General features: G+C 47.1%; 1 pseudogene; it reads right to left on the minus strand.

Annotated features, from left to right (window-relative positions):
* Positions 1-1,517: 1,517 nt before the first annotated feature.
* LOC129356401 (spectrin beta chain, non-erythrocytic 1-like) overlaps positions 1,518-12,581 on the minus strand; it is a 36,772-nt pseudogene continuing 25,708 nt past the window's right edge.

A 12,581-nucleotide genomic window follows, 5' to 3' on the forward strand; every position in this document is an offset into this window, starting at 1 on the left:
GGGAATTTTAGAACTGATTTCAAAACTCCATAGTTACACATGGGATTAGTGTTACCATTTAAATTAAGCTTAATGTAAATTTCAAAATAAAAGCCTTGACAATTATTCCATCAAGTAATTGCTCTTTTGACCACTATATAACTGATTTAACCCAATCAGTGTTAAACATGGGATGAGATTGGCCATTTAAAATTAATCTCAATGAAAATTTCAAAATAAAAGCCTTAAGATTCCTTTCTGGCTCATGCATATTTTAGGCAAAATGGCTGCCTCAAACTGATAGAATTATGTCTCCCCCTGTCTGATTCACAGCCTGCAGAGGATCCATTACCATAGTAATGGAACACAACAGGGCCAGTGGTTAGGACTACAAATACGCATCACTGTAGTTCTAACTATGGCAGAACTCAGAGAAAAAATCTGGACTTTAGAACTGCTTGTGTTTTGGGCCTTCTATAACTATTTTTAACCAACCATTGTTACACATGGAATTAGTGTGGAAATTTTAAATTAACTTTAAAAAAATTTTCAAAATAAAAGCCTTGAGAATTTTTATATTAAATAAGTGCTCTTTTGACCATTATATGTCTGATTTAACCAAATCACTGTTATACATGGGATTACATTGACCATTTAAAATTAAACATTCTGAAAATTTCAAAATAAAAGCCTTAAGATTCGGCCGTGGCTAATGCAGCGCTATAGGCGCTGCAATGATATTAGCTTGTATTATCTTTTCCTCTCAAGTTAGGGCACTGTCTTGCACAGCAAGACAGTGCATTAGCATTAGCACAAACATTAGCATTTCTCTGTTCCCCACCAGTGCACTGCCATAGGCAGTGCAATAAGATTATCCTGCATGATCTTTTCCACTCAGGTTAGGGCTCTGCCTTGCACAGCAAGGCAGAGCATTAGCATTAGCCTTTTACCTTGCATGAGGTATTAGCTATTTCTCTTACTTATTACCCATATTTAGTATACTGAATGCAGTAAGTCATGCTTGTGACTCTCCACATTGTACTGATGACATTGCAGCTTTCTTTAGCATGAATGCTAATGTTTCGCATCAGAACGCTGGATCCAAATCGACGGGCACACTTTGGCAGGGCCCCGGTTAAATTTCTTCAGGAATTTTCTAGTATTTTCATGTTTCCTTATTTAAATCAAGCTTTATGGTTTGATTTTCTCCAAGATCTGCTCAACTAAATTAATTCTTTTCTTGTTTGACAAAATAAAGATTTAAACTTGAATTTCAACAACTTGAAAAGACAATTTAACAAATAAAAAAAACATTATAAAACATATCTTAATTTATCTGAAAAATGTGAAATATAAAGTTTGTGTTTGGAGAAAATATTTAGTGTAACTGAGAAAGAATTTCAACAGGAAAGAAATCCAAGAAAAAAGGCTGAATTATTGAGAAAATGTTTAATATCAGAAACAAAAGACACAATATAATAATTTATATGGAAAAACACAAACATGATGAAGAAAATATTGAGAAAATTAATTGAAAAGGTAAAAGTGGAGAAAATATAGAATATTTGGAATTAAAATGATGGAAAAATAAGCAAGAAAATGCTGTGATGAAATGACATCACAGAACAGGAAGTGAGGTCATAGTTTAAAAGCTTTAAGAGTTGTCAGCTTTAACAGGTGCAGCTTCATACATGAGAAAAGCTTTAAATAGGTCATTCCTAACAATGCAGCTCAGATTGTGCAGAAACACGAACTTCCATATATGTTCGCTACGTTACGTTACGTTGCACGGCGCGGAATCATAGAAGAAGAAGACGGTCGGTCAGGTGAGCTTACATGAAACATGCAGGTGAACGTTTAACTCCAAAGCTGTAAAAAGTTGGTCCAGTTTCTCCTTCAGAACCGAAGAACAACGAAAATACAAAAAACAAGTTCAGGAAAATCAGAATCAGAGCGGCCAGTCCTGCCCAGGCCAGGAGGACCAATCACAGCGCCCGCAGGCCCACCATCAACCAATCAGGGGGCAGAGCGGCCATCTGCATCCCAAAGACAAACACAAAACAATCAGAACCATTCGGAACCAACAACCGGGTCGACGCTGGCGACACGCTCATCAGCTGTCCACGTCTACCATTGGTCGGTCGCTGTGACATCATCAGTGACATAATCAGCACACCAGAGTTTATCAATAGTGGTTCTGGTATGTCTGATCAGTGGGCCCGTTCTGATAAGAGGCGGGTCCAGATCTGGCGTTTGGACCTGGTTCTCCTGCAGAAGCAGTTTTATATCCAGCCTTTCTGGTTCTGCAGCAGAACCAGCTTCAGAACCTGGTCTGGACCAGAACCAGCGATGGGTCTCGGTCCAGGATTATTGAGCAGAACCAGAGTTAGATCCTGGTCTGTGTTCCGGTTTGGGAAAATCAGTTTGGGATTTTGTTCTCGGTCATGTTCTGGACCGGTTCTGTAGATTCTGTGAACAGCTGATGAATGTTTCAGAAATTCTGGATGTGCAGTTTGGGTCTCAATGAAGCAGGAGCCGAGAGGCGACGCTCTGAAGCAGATCGGGTCGGATCGGGTCAATTTGGGTGCTTGCTGCTTCGCAGTGCCGGTTCGGTCCGGTTGAGTCGGGTCCACCAGCGCCCCCCGTGATTCTTCTTCTACTGTTTCTTCTTGCTGAACAGGCTGAAGCGTTTCTCCTTGTCCCGTTTCCCCGGGCTCGACTCGGCGGGCAGCGACACGCTGGCCGGGAGCGTCTGAGCGCGCCCAGAGGGCGGCGTGCCCGGGGCGGTGCCCGGGGCGGGGCGCTCGGCGCTCAGCACGGCCTGGATCCACGAGCTCATCTCCTCCTGCAGGGGGCGACAGAGGACAGCGGGTCACACCGAGCTGCAGCTGGAGGACGGATCCGGGTGTTCGTCAGAACCACGGTGACCCGGTCATCAGAACCAGTTAGAACCCTCCAAACATCTTTCTCAGATGAGTTCTTCAGAACTTTCTAAAACCCAGATGAGTTCTGAAGAACGCCTTCCAGCTGGTTGGACCGGTTCCGGTCCGCTTCCCGTTTCTAGCGCAGCTTCAGGGATACTCACTTCATCTTTGGCTTGGAACAGAAACTCGTTCCCATGGAGACTCTGGAAGAGAAGAACAACTGCATTCAGGAAGTGGGTTTGGATGTTTGGACCTGCAGTTCTGATCTGGTTTAAACCGGTTCAGAACCGGTTCATACTGCTCTCTGGTACCACTTTGAACCGGTTTTTGCATGTTCTGAGGTCGGATCGGTGAACCCCATTGGACCTCTCACATGGACACATTTATCGTCGCCATGACCAGAACCGACGGTCCGGTTCTGGACCGGTCCTCACCTGAGCTTGAAGACATGTTTCTTCTTCTTGTAGTCGGCGGCAACGTCACAGGCGGCGTCCTTCAGGCCGACGGGAGCCTCTCCGTGGTACGGGGCGCCCTGGGTCGCCGCCTTGCCGTCCTTGTAGAAGCTCAGCTCCGCGCCGCGAATCACACAGTACACGTGGTGCCAGGACCTGCCGGTCACAGAGCGCAGGAGTCAGACGGGTGAGGCCGGGCCCGGGGCAGGTGGTGAGGGGCCTCACCTGTTGGACGCCTTCTTGTTAGGCCCCTCCCACTCGTGCTTGCGGTGTAGCGGGCCCTCCAGCTGCGCCGGCGCCTCCTGGCTGCGGGTCGGCAGCGTGGCCGACTGGCTGCCGCCCGACTTCCTGGCCGAGGTCGGCGAGGGGTCGGGGCTCGGCTCCTTGGAGCCGCGCCCCACCAGGCCGTTCGCCAGGCCGCCGCCTTCCACAGAGTCCTGCCGGTCCTGATCGGACAGAACCGGGTTAGAACACATTCCTGACTAGTATAAAAACTAAACAGCATGACTTTAATCAAACTGCTGTACAAAGAACTGGATCAGAACCATCTGATCGATCCGCTGTTGCAGTTCTCGCTGGATCTTACTGAGCAACACGAATCATAAATTGGACCTGCTTAAGCTCATTACTTCCAGGTGGTTCTGGACCAGAAGTTCTGCAGAAATGGTTTTAACAATGCAGCTCCATCAATAAAGCTCATTAATTATTAATGTTTCATTAAATACTGAATCTGAAACAATCCACAATAAAATATCTATCCTGAAGTCTTTTGAAAATTCTGGTACCGGAACTGGGACGGTCCAGCGCCGACCAGCAGGCAGAGCAGCAGAACTGACCTGAGGAGAGTCCTGATCCTGATCCGACGGGAGTCCGTTCTGGGTCACGGCGCTGCAGAAGCAACACAGACTCCGGTCAAACACTCACACTGAGGACACAACCGGGTCAGAACCATCTGGACCCGGGAGCAGCAGAACCTCACAGAGCTCACCAACAGAACCTGTCAGGACCGGCGGCCTAGACGGGCTTTGAAGGGCATCATCTGTAATCCCCCCTGGCTGGACGATGTTTGTCACGCTTACCTCAGAGTGGCCATCTTTCTATTATTCCTATCTCTGTTTGATAGCATTGGGACTCGTACTTCCCCGTCTCTGTCCTCCATCTCTGTCCCCCGTCTCTGTCCTCCGTCTCCGTCCTCTGTCTTCCGTTTGTGTCCTCCATCTCCGTCCTCCATCTCTGTCCTCCGTCTGTGTCCTCTGTCTCCCGTGCTTTTTTTCAGCCGTAACATTTTAAAGGATCCAGGACTAGTTGAACATGTTGGCCTAAATATGTTGCAGTTTGACTCCTACCTAAAAGTTGCTGTTTGTGATACACCAAAGCTCATAATTATGATGTATTTTCATCCATGGAGGTCGCCATTTTTCCACCGATGAGTTGATGATGTCATCAGGTCCATTCTATCCTGGACTAAACACAGCGAGGCCAACTTTACCCCACTGGATGTTTATCATATTGAGGTTGACTGATGTCATTTTAAATAACGCCTCATTGTGTCACTATCAGCTGTGATAAAAATAAAATCTAAGGTCTTACAGTTTTCTGTCTAGGGGCTTCAGAGCAAAGTGATGCGACAGGATTTCGACTCGCTCAGCCAGGATCACTTCCATGTATTTCTGAAAAATGTCAGACCTCAGCGCACACCATTTTTATCTCGTCGCTGTTATTACTGTGAGTGATGTACAGATATGAATAGTGGGACTATCGGAGACGAAAGATAGCCCTCTCATACACTTCAAACGGTTTTCCGATACGTATCACGGTTTCCGAATGGGAAGGAGTTGTTCGGACCGCTTTTTTCAGTGAAAACTGACTGGGTGTCTCACAAAGATAGAATTCTTTCTGTCTCACACACATGACAGTTGCAGAGGATTAATTACCATAGCAGCGAAGCACAGCAGGGCCGAGCAGCTGATTAGGACTACAAAAACGCATCATTGTAGTTTTTACTGTGGCAGAGCTCTGAGGAAGGAGCTGGCCTTTAGAATTATAAATTAGAACTACAAAAACGCATCACTGTAGTTTTTACTGTGGCAGAGCTCTGAGGAAGGAGCTGGCCTTTAGAATTATAAATTAGAACTACAAAAACGCATCACTGTAGTTTTTACTATGGCAGAGCTCTGAGGAAGGAGCTGGCCTTTAGAATTATAAATTAGAACTACAAAAACGCATCACTGTAGTTTTTACTGTGGCAGAGCTCTGAGGAAGGAGCTGGCCTTTAGAATTATAAATTAGAACTACAAAAACGCATCACTGTAGTTTTTACTGTGGCAGAGCTCTGAGGAAGGAGCTGGCCTTTAGAATTATAAATTAGAACTACAAAACGCATCACTGTAGTTTTTACTATGGCAGAGCTCTGAGAAGGAGCTGGCCTTTAGAATTATAAATTAGAACTACAAAAACGCATCACTGTAGTTTTTACTGTGGCAGAGCTCTGAGGAAGGAGCTGGCCTTTAGAATTATAAATTAGAACTACAAAAACGCATCACTGTAGTTTTTAATATGGCAGAGCTCTGAGGAAGGAGCTGGCCTTTAGAATTATAAATTAGAACTACAAAAACGCATCACTGTAGTTTTAATATGGCAGAGCTCTGAGGAAGGAGCTGGCCTTTAGAATTATAAATTAGAACTACAAAACGCATCACTGTAGTTTTTACTATGGCAGAGCTCTGAGGAAGGAGCTGGCCTTTAGAATTATAAATTAGAAACTACAAAAACGCATCACTGTAGTTTTTACTATGGCAGAGCTCTGAGGAAGGAGCTGGCCTTTAGAATTATAAATTAGAATACAAAAACGCATCACTGTAGTTTTTACTATGGCAGAGCTCTGAGGAAGGAGCTGGCCTTTAGAATTATAAATTAGAACTACAAAAACGCATCACTGTAGTTTTTAATATGGCAGAGCTCTGAGGAAGGAGCTGGCCTTTAGAATTATAAATTAGAACTACAAAAAACGCATCACTGTAGTTTTTAATATGGCAGAGCTCTGAGGAAGGAGCTGGCCTTTAGAATTATAAATTAGAACTACAAAAACGCATCACTGTAGTTTTTACTATGGCAGAGCTCTGAGGAAGGAGCTGGCCTTTAGAATTATAAATTAGAACTACAAAAACGCATCACTGTAGTTTTTACTATGGCAGAGCTCTGAGGAAGGAGCTGGCCTTTAGAATTATAAATTAGAACTACAAAAACGCATCACTGTAGTTTTTACTATGGCAGAGCTCTGAGGAAGGAGCTGGCCTTTAGAATTATAAATTAGAACTACAAAAACGCATCACTGTAGTTTTTACTATGGCAGAGCTCTGAGGAAGGAGCTGGCCTTTAGAATTATAAAGTAGAACTACAAAAACGCATCACTGTAGTTTTTACTATGGCAGAGCTCTGAGGAAGGAGCTGGCCTTTAGAATTATAAAGTAGAACTACAAAAACGCATCACTGTAGTTTTTTATGGCAGAGCTCTGAGGAAGGAGCTGGCCTTTAGAATTATAAATTAGAACTACAAAAACGCATCATGTAGTTTTTACTATGGCAGAGCTCTGAGGAAGGAGCTGGCCTTTAGAATTATAAATTAGAACTACAAAAACGCATCATTGTAGTTTTTACTATGGCAGAGCTCTGAGGAAGGAGCTGGCCTTTAGAATTATAAATTAGAACTACAAAAACGCATCATTGTAGTTTTTACTGTGGCAGAGCTCTGAGGAAGGAGCTGGCCTTTAGAATTATAAATTAGAACTACAAAAAACGCATCATTGTAGTTTTTACTGTGGCAGAGCTCTGAGGAAGGAGCTGGCCTTTAGAATTATAAATTAGAACTACAAAAAACGCATCATTGTAGTTTTTACTGTGGCAGAGCTCTGAGGAAGGAGCTGGCCTTTAGAATTATAAATTAGAACTACAAAAACGCATCATTGTAGTTTTTACTATGGCAGAGCTCTGAGGAAGGAGCTGGCCTTCAGAATTATAAATTAGAACTACAAAAACGCATCATTGTAGTTTTTACTATGGCAGAGCTCTGAGGAAGGAGCTGGCCTTCAGAACTACTTGTGTTTTGGGCATTTTATAACTGATTTTAACCAACCTTTGCTACACATGGGATTAGATTGGCCATTTAAAATCAAGCTTACTGAAAATTACAAAATAAAAGCCTTAAGACTTGTCTGTGGCTAATGCAGTGCCGTAGGCACTGCAATGATATTAGCTTGCATTATCTTTTTCTCTCAAGTCAATGCACTGTCTTGTGCACCAAGACAGTGCATTAACATTAGCACAAACATGAGCATTTTACTGTTCCCCAGTGCAATAAGATTATCCAGCATAATGTTTTTCTCTCAGGTTAGGGCTCTGCTTTGCACAGCAAGGCAGAGCATTAGCATTAGCATTTTACCTTAAATGAGGTATTACCTAATTCACTGGCTTATTACCTATATTTGGTATAGCGAGTGGAGTAACTCAATTACAGACATCATGCTAGTGATGCTCCACATGCTACAGATAGTATTCATGCTAATGTTAGCATTTCGGCTAATTTTAGCTTATACACTTATTTAACATACTGAATGGTGCAAGTCCATGTTAGTGAACATTCTTGTGATTCTCCACATGATATTTTGTCATTTCTTAGCAAAGCTTAGCATTGATGCTAATGTTTAGCATCAGAATGCTGGGTCCAAATCGACGGGCGCACTTTGGCAGGCCCCGGTTCAATTTCTTCAGGAATTTTGTAATTTATTGACTGAAATCGGAGCAAACAGGAAACTTTGAAAGATATTTGTAACATTATCATGTTTCTTAAGGATGTAAAGCCTGAAACGTTGGGTTTTATTTCACATTCATTGACATAAATACAGTTTTACAGCTTTATTGATTGATGTGAGTTGAAGGTTTTCCAGTGAATATTTTCTCCAGATGGTTTGAAACCCCCAGATTTTTCTTTTAATACCATAATAGTTTAAAGCTTTACATGACAGAGACCCATCATGCACAACAATTTGTCATCTAATGTTTGCTACATGATGACTAGCTAATGTTTGCTACATGATGACTAGCTAATGTTTGCTACATGATGACTAGCTAATGTTTGCTACATGATGACTAGCCAATGTTTGCTACATGATGACTAGCTAATGTTTGCTACATGATGACTAGCCAATGTTTGCTAAATGATGACTATCTAATGTTTGCTACATGATGACTAGCTAATGTTTGCTACATGATGACTAGCCAATGTTTGCTACATGATGACTAGCTAATGTTTGCTACATGATGACTAGCCAATGTTTGCTACATGACTAGCTAATGTTTGCTACATGATGACTAGCTAATGTTTGCTACATGATGACTAGCTAATGTTTGCTACATGATGACTAGCCAATGTTTGCTACATGACTAGCTAATGTTTGCTACATGATGACTAGCTAATGTTTGCTACATGATGACTAGCCAATGTTTGCTACATGACTAGCTAATTTGCTACATGATGACTAGCTAATGATTGCTACATGATGACTAGCTAATGTTTGCTCCATGATGACTAGCTAATGTTTGCTACATGATGACTAGCCAATGTTTGCTACATGATGACTAGCTAATGTTTGCTACATGATGACTAGCTAATGTTTGCTACATGATGACTAGCCAATGTTTGCTAAATGATGACTATCTAATGTTTGCTACATGATGACTAGCTAATGTTTGCTACATGATGACTAGCCAATGTTTGCTACATGATGACTAGCTAATGTTTGCTACATGATGACTAGCCAATGTTTGCTACATGATGACTAGCTAATGTTTGCTACATGATGACTAGCCAATGTTTGCTACATGACTAGCTAATGTTTGCTACATGATGACTAGCTAATGTTTGCTACATGATGACTAGCCAATGCCAATATAACATGTTAAGCTTGTTAGCAATAATAGGAAACTAGTATTGTTGTTATGTGTTCAATGTGTCGTATTGGTTACTGGCCCAGTCCAAGGTGTGTGTGTGTGTGTGTGTGTTACTCGTGTATTGAGCGAGTAACGTGTCAGATAGAGTCAAGGTGACAGCCGAGGGCCCTGACTGCGGGTCCATCTACAGGCGAGAAAGAGTGGGCGTGTCCCTCTGCTCTCTGATTGGTTGGAAACTAACTCTGATGTCACTCGTGTCCAGCTTCTGGTTTGACCCGGTCTTATGTGCTTCCTGTCTGCTTTGTGGGTGAATGGTTCTGGAGGAGGTCCTGGAGGCTCACCTTTGCTGCTGGGGTCCATCTCGTTGGACCAGAACCGCTTCTGGATCCGGTGGCTTCCTCATCCTCTCTTCTTCTCCTGCTGCCTCCTGACCTCCAGCAGCTCCATCTGGAAGCAGAACTGGACCGTCAGCGCCAGTGGAACCGGGCGGGCAGGACCCGCCCGCCCGGCGCCCTGCTCACCGTGGTCAGCCGCTCCAGGGCGGAGAAGCGCTCTTCCCAGGTGGCGGCGGACTTCTCGAAGGCCTCGTGGCGCTTGATGAGCTTCTCCACCTCGTCCACGCTGCGGCCCAGCTCCCGGCTGGACAGGTAGGGCTCCTGGCCCAGCAGCCAGGCCTCGGCCACGCCGCATCCCGCGAGAACTGGTGCACCTCCAGGACTGGGGAAAAGCAGGAGGGTTAGGGTGGCTCTGATTGGCCGCCGCGGGGTAAACAGGAAGTGTCTTACTGAGGCGGAGCCACTCCCAGCGGTCCTCCCACTTGTCGATCATCTCCTTCCTCTTGTCGGTGAGCTGCAGCAGCTTCTCCTTGATCTGGACCACAGGAAACACAGAACACAACTCAGCCTGGACCCACCAGAACCAAAACCCTCAGGCTGCAAACAAGAAAAGTATTCATGCCCCTCGTCAAGGTTCCCTCTACTCCTCGGTTCTGCCTCAGTCGGCCGCCCCTCCGGTTCCCCTCGCCTCACCTCCTCTGAGGCGAAGTGCTTGCGGGCCAGCAGCGCCTTGCCCAGCTCGATGCAGGCCGTGAAGCTGTCGTTGCGGGCGTCGATCTCCGCCTTGATGCCCTGATGGTTGTTCATCAGCAGCTCCACGGAGGAAACGTCTCTGGACCCACAAACACCCCGTCAGTTTGACTCCCGGCGCCGTCTGAGCGGCGATGGAGGTGGACCTACCTCGGCTTCTCCTGGGCCTCGATGAGCCGGATCACGTCGTCCATCCAGAGCATCAGGTCGCGGACCATGCTGAAGAACCGGAACTTGTCCCCGGTGTCGAGGAGGCGGAGCCTGCGTCCGTCGCAGGCCTCCAGGAGGCTCCTCCACGCCCCCAGCACTTCACCCTCCCGTCGCTGAATGTCGTCGGCTTTGTCTCCGGCGTACGCCGACTGCAGGCGCGCGGCGTCCCCTGAAGCTGCCTCACCTGCAACCAGACACAAAGCTGCTGTCTGCGTTCTTCAGACACTCTGCCTGCTCCCGCAGGCCGTGTTACCTGTGTTCCCAGCGCCTGGATGTCGTGTTCGAAGGTGTTGTGCATCCTCTGCAGCGTCTCCACTGTGTTCTGGTCCCGACCGACTTCCTCCGGCAGCTTCTTCTGCTTGTCGGCGATGCGTCCCAGGATCTCCTTGGCGTCGTGGTAGAACTTGTGAAGCTCGAAGGAGGCGGCGAGGATCTGCGTCCGGGTGTCGATGAGCTCCAGCAGGTCGGCCCACGCCTCGTTCAGCCCGTCCTTCCACTCCGCCACCGTGGCCGCGTCGCCGTGCCGGCGTTGATCAGCTCGTCCGCCAGCCGATTCACGGGTCCACCCTCTCCTGCCCGATGTTCCCGGTGTCCCGTGCAAACTCCCGGAAACGTTCCTGCAGCATCTGAAGCCACGGAGCGTTCACCATCGCGGCTCCAACCCAGGAGACTTCACCTGCAGACCGCACGACCACAGGAACTTACCGTGACGTGTTCGTAGTCCTGGCCAGCTCGTGAGATCCGGCCACCACCTCCCGTTCGGCGATCCACTGCTCCAGGTCGTCCACCTCCCTGTTGAGCTGGAAGAGGCGGAGCCTCTCGTCCAGCTTGCCCCGCCTCTCCTCAGACAGGTCCTTCAGGCCGGCGTACAGCTTGTCCACCTGAGACTGGCGCATGCTGATCCGCTCGCTGGCAGACAAACCGGGGAGCTGGGTTAGGAGGCAACTGGTACGCAGATTTTTCACAATAAAAGCCCTGCTGAAAACCAGTTCCTGTCTAGTAAAATGCACATCAGGAGACTCCTCTATTTTCTGAGAGCATGAACAACAGCTGTTGTCATAAATGAGGGCGAAGCTTCAGTTCAGGCCAAAGCTGCGTGCTGTTCGGCTGCACATCAATACAAACAGGAGCAGAGACAACCTGTCCGGGTGTCCGGCGGCCACCAGTCCTCGGCTGGTCTTGGACAGCTGATGGACGGTCTCTGCGTAGTCCTCCACGGCCTGCTCCATGATCTGATGCTTCTTCAGCATGGTCACGGCGCTCTGCTCATCCTGACCACAACACGGGACGGTTGACAAGTGACTTGAGGAACTTTCCAGGCTGAGCAGCTCGCCACACTCACCTTGGCTTTGTCCTCTAACATCATGTAGAGCTCCTGTTCACTCATCCAGGCCTCAGCCTCAGCGCCGTCAAAGTAGTACTGCTGAGCCTTGTGGGCCTCCTCCAGTCGGCCGTGCCGCTGCTCCACCTCCTCCATCAGCTCCTTCCACAGCTGCTGCAGGTCGGCCAGGCGCTGCCGGATCAAGTCGCTGTTGGAGGACCTGTCCTGCAGCAGGCTGCGGCTGCGCTCCATGATGTCGTTGATGCGAGGCTGATGGCCCTGGATCTCCTTCTGCAGCGTCTGAGGACACATGGACCGCAGAGGACACATGGACCGCAGAGGTCAGGGTGCAGCAGGGAAACTGCAGAAGCTCAGGAGCAAAGAAGTCACCTGGTTCTTCTTGATGAGCAGCTGGACTGTCTGCAGGTTGTGTCCATGCTCAGTGGATGTGGCCACTGGCATCCTCTCCTGGGCCCAGAGCTGCAGGAAGGAAGGACACCAGTTACTGCCACGCAAGCAGCAGGTGGGGAGGAGTCAGTGGTAAACCTCTGGAGGACGAGTATGTTGGTGCACGTACAATCTCATCCTCCACATCACGGTTGAACTGATGGACCTCTCTGGATGCCATCAGGAAGTCCCTGCGACGCCGCAGCGGCTCCAGCAG

This window comes from Poeciliopsis prolifica, unplaced genomic scaffold, assembly GCF_027474105.1.
Source record: "Poeciliopsis prolifica strain line A6 unplaced genomic scaffold, Auburn_PproV2 SCAFFOLD170, whole genome shotgun sequence".
Lineage (NCBI taxonomy): Eukaryota > Metazoa > Chordata > Actinopteri > Cyprinodontiformes > Poeciliidae > Poeciliopsis > Poeciliopsis prolifica.